The following is a 5126-nucleotide window of genomic DNA, read 5'->3' on the forward strand; positions in this document are numbered from 1 at the left end:
TTGGCAAAGATGTTGTGATTTGCAATGCTTTATGGGAAATGTGGTCGACTTCCAGCACAGCGCAGTTGTCATCATATGAAACATGTTAACATTGTAAGATACAGTAAATAATACATGCGTTATCTATTACTTCAAAAAAGTACATCTTATAAATTAAACACATACGCTGCATTACATTTCTTTTTAGTTTGGATATTGGTTTGATATTTGGAGTTTGCTCGTAAATACTTATTCTAGAAAGGTCCTGGACATTCTGCCACCCTTGGCAAGACAAAAGTATGCAAACCCCTACCCCACACAAAATAGAAGTTTCAGGAAAGAATAGAGAGAGATATAGACATATTTCTCAGTGTCAAACTAGAGTGTCTTGTTTGCAAATAATTACATCGTAGACATCCTAATGAATTTAAGCATGAAAGCAGAAAAATGTAAGCTTCAACTGCTGGCTACTCGTTGTATAACACAAGGAAGATGACTCATAAAATGAATGGAGGTGTCTGTATGTCATGAGCCTCGGTAGAGAACAGCCCCTTCAATTCCTACTACCATCAGGAGAAGACTTCAAAACCCAGTACCCACCTACAGAGAGCGTGAAATAGACAGACAGGGATGCCAGTAAGCCAGTGTCTGAGGATTTGTAGCATGACAATAACAAGATACTAAAAAGTAGACAGATTTGACATACCCCAAGATCTTCCTTGCTGCTTTGGGCCACTTGTAGTTCACAAAAACACCCAACGCTACAGGGACTACCAAGGTGATCAGAGTGATGCCTAAAAAAATAATATGTTTATACATAGGCCTACATGGCAGCTAATACATATTGAATAACATCAGACCAGAAGTATGACTCCAAATCTCCAACATGTTATGTAGCCCTCATTCCAAGCCCTAATCATAGGCTGCTGGTGAACTTTTATTCCATTCCAATGCATTTGACGATTCTTACCATTTCTGACCTACAGAGTTTATCACACTGCGCTCTCCAATGTTAAAAGGTCAAAGAGTCAGATGGAAAACGTGAGAGAATAATATAAAAATATAAAAATGGCAAAAAATAATATATTTTTTATTAAAATGTGAAAGAACCAAAAGGTCATTACCAATATTAAAGTAAGGTATTCTGATGGTGCCTGCCTCCACACAGGAGTGTGTGTAGACGTACCTATTTTAATAAGCGCCTATTTTTTTATAGCTCAGTAGACAGCAGAATCATTTATATGGCACTTTATAAAACACAGGCATTTCATACATTCTCATAGATCATCGGATAATTTTAACATACTATAATATGGGAAAGGGAAGGGAGGAGTAAAGGTTTCTTAAAAATGACGCAGATGTGTTGACGTGAGATGCATAAAAAGCTCTCGCCCGCCCTCCATTTTGCAAATCTGACCATAATTATATCCTCTGTATTCCTGCTTACAAGCTAAATCTAAAGCAGGAAGTACCAGTGACTCGCTCAATACGGAAGTGGTCAGATGACACGGATGCTACACTACAGGACTGTTTTGCTAGCACAGACTGGAATATGTTCCTGGATTCATCCAATGGCATTGAGGGCTACACCATCTTGTGCATCGACGAAGTCAACCCCACAGTGACTGTACGTACATATCCCAATGAGAAGCCATGGATTACAGGCAACATTCGCATCGAGCTAAAGGCTAGAGCTGCTGCTTTCAAGGAGCGGGAGACTAATCCGGACGTTTATAGAAATCCCTCAATGCCCTCAAATGAACCATCGAACAACCCAGTTGTCCTCTGAATCATTCAGATGTTCATTGGCAAACTTCAGACGGGCATGTTTATGTGCTTTCTTGAGCAGGGGGACCTTGCGGGCGCTGCAGGACTTCAGTCCTTCACGACGTAGTGTGTTACCAATTGTTTTCTTGGTGACTATGGTCCCAGCTGCCTTGAGATCATTGACAAGATCCTCCTGTGTAGTTCTGGGCTGATTCCTCACCATTCTCATGATCATTGCAACTCCACGAGGTGAGATCGTGCATGAAGCCCAAGGCCGAGGGAGATTGACAGTTCTTTTGTGTTTCTTCCATTTGAGAATAATCGCACCAACTGTTGTCACCTTCTCACCAAGCTGCTTGGCAATGGTCTTGTAGCCCATTCCAGCCTTGTGTAGGTCTACAATTTTGTTCCTGACATCCTTGGAGAGCTCTTTGGTCTTGGCCATGGTGGAGAGTTTGGAATCTGATTGATTGATTGATTGCTTCTGTGGACAGGTGTCTTTTATACAGGTAACAAACTGAGATTAGGAGCACTACCATTAAGAGTGTGCTCCTAATCTCTGCTTGTTACCTGTATAAAAGACACCTGGGAGCCAGAAATCTTTCTGATTGAGAGGGGGTCAAATACTTATTTCCCTCATTAAAATGCAAATCAATTTATAACATTTTTGACATGCGTTTGTCTGGATTTTTTTGTTGTTATTCTGTCTCTCACTTTTCAAATAAACAACCATTAAAATTATAGATGGATAATTTCTTTGTCAGTGGGCGAACGTACAAAATCAGCAGGGGATCAAATACTTTATTCCCTTACTGTACATTAAATTAGTATTTGGTAGCATTGCCTTTAAATTGTTTAACTTGGGTCAAACGTTTCAGATAGCCTTCCACTAGCTTCCCACAATAAGTTGAGTGAATTTTGGCCAATTCCTCCTGACAGAGCTGGTATAACTGAGTCAGGTTTGTAGGCCTCCTTGCTCACACATGCTTTTCAGTTCTTCCCACAGCTTTTCTATTGGATTGAGGTCAGGGCTTTGTGATGGCCACTCCAGTATCTTGACTTTGTTGTCCTTTAGCCATTTTGCCACAACTTTGGAAGTATGCTTGGGGTCATAGTCCATTTGGAAGACCCATTTGCGACCAAGCTTACAATTTTCCATCCTCATGATGCCATCGATTTTGTGAAGTGCACCAGTCCCTCCTGCAGCAAAGCATGGTGTTTATACTGGCGTACTATTGTTTGTACAGATGAACGTGGTACCTTCAGACGTTTGGAAATTGCTCCCAAGGATGAACCAGACTTTTTGTCTGAGGTCTTGGCTGATTTCTTTTGATTTTCTGATGATGTCAAGCAAAGAGGCACTGAGTTTGAAGGTAGGCCTTGAAGTACATCAACAGGTACACCTCCAATTGACTCAAATTATGTCAATAAGCGTATCAGAAGCTTCTAAAGCCATGACATACTTTTCTGGAATTTTCCAAGCTGTTTAAAGGCACAGTCAACTTAGTGTATGTACACTTCTTACCCACTGGAATTGTGATACAGTTAATTATAAGTGAAATATTCTGTATGTAAACAATTGTTGGAAAAAATCACTTGTTTCATGCACAAAGTTAGTTGTCCTAACCCGATTTGCCAAAACTATAGTTTGTTAACAATACATTTGTGGAGGGGTTGAAAAATAATTTTTAATGACTCCAACCTAAGTGTATGTAAACTTCCAACTTCAACTGTATGTATGAACAGCTAAATGATTCAAATAAAAGCAAATACGGGTTGAACCAAGATCTGAAGAGGAGAGGAAGGACCCATTCCATTCCACTGACATAACCTTCACTTCCACAACCAGTCTCTAATCAGTTCGCTCCAGTAGCCTGTGTGAAACGCATTGATGTAATGAGTCTCACCATTATTGAAGAAGGAACAGTTAAGGCAGCACATGGCTCGTTCATCATCTTCACAAATTCAGGACAAAATAAATTCTACAGTGGGGAAAAGCAGTGTACAGAGTAAGAAGAGGTTGAGTTACAAACACATACTGTACCTATGTTGTGCTGTAAATAAGGCCTACAACATGTTCTATCGAATCATGCAGTAGCTGTGTTTCACAAAGACACAATTCAAGGAGACAGCTTTGATCCAGCTCTACACCTGAGAGGTAGGGAGGCTACCTTAGATTTGAGGTATGGTAGTGAGTGTGGTAGTGGATGTGAGCAAATCAAATGAAAATTATTTATAAAGCCCTTCGTAGATCAGCTGATGTCACAAACAAAGAAACCCACCCTAAAACCCAAAACAGCAAGCAATGCAGGTGTAGAAGCATGGTGGCTAGGAAAAAGTACCTAGAAAGGCCAAAACCTAGGAAGAAACCTAGAGAGGAACCAGGCTATGAGGGGTGGCCATTCCTCTTCTGGCTGTGCCAGGTGGAGATTATAACAGAACATGGCCAAGATATTCATATGTTCATAGATGACCAGCAGGGTCATGTCGAGGTTGCAACAGGTCAGCACCTTATGAGTAAATGTCAGTTGGCTTTTCATAGCCGATCATTCAGAGTATCTCTACCGCTCCTGCTGTCTTTAGAGAGTTGAAAACAGCAGGTTTGGGACAGGTAACACATCCGGTGAACAGGTCAGGGTTCCATAGCCGCAGGCAGAACAGTTGAAACTGGAGCAGTGCTGCACTGCCAGGTGGGCTGGGGACAGCAATAATTCATCTCCTGGCAAAGAGGGAGGCTCGGGACAACCAGCGACAGTGGAGTCTCGCACTGTCGCTGGAGCATCTGCTCTGCTCCTACCGGCCCCTCGTCTGCTGCACCTTCAGACAACCTGCATGGGAAGGACATAGAAATTAGTTACATAGAACTGAGTTTCCTGTGTGATATATATATATATATATATATATATATAAAAACTCAGCAACAACAAAAAAAATCCCCTTTTCAGGACCTTGTCTTTCAAAGATAATTAATAAAAATCCAAAGAATTTCACAGATCTTCATTGTAAAGGGTTTAAACACTGTTTCCCATGCTTGTACAATGAACCATAAACAATCAATGAACATGCACCATTGGAACGGTCATTAAGACATTAACAGTTCACAGATGGTAGGCAATTAAGGTCACAGTTATGAAAACTTAGGACACTACTAAAGAGGCCTTTCTACTGACTCTAAAAAAACACCAAAAGAAAGATGCCCAGGCTCCCTGATCATCTTCATGTATGTGCCTTAGGCATGCTGCAAGGAGGTATGAGGACTGCAGATGTGGCCAGGGCAATAAATTGCAATGTCCGTACTGTGAGACGCCTAAGACAGCGCTACAGGGAGACAGGACGGACAGCTGATCATCCTCTCAGTGTCAGACCACATGTAACAACAC

The sequence above is a fragment of the Oncorhynchus keta genome, unplaced genomic scaffold (genome assembly GCF_023373465.1).
Source record: "Oncorhynchus keta strain PuntledgeMale-10-30-2019 unplaced genomic scaffold, Oket_V2 Un_contig_20057_pilon_pilon, whole genome shotgun sequence".
Lineage (NCBI taxonomy): Eukaryota > Metazoa > Chordata > Actinopteri > Salmoniformes > Salmonidae > Oncorhynchus > Oncorhynchus keta.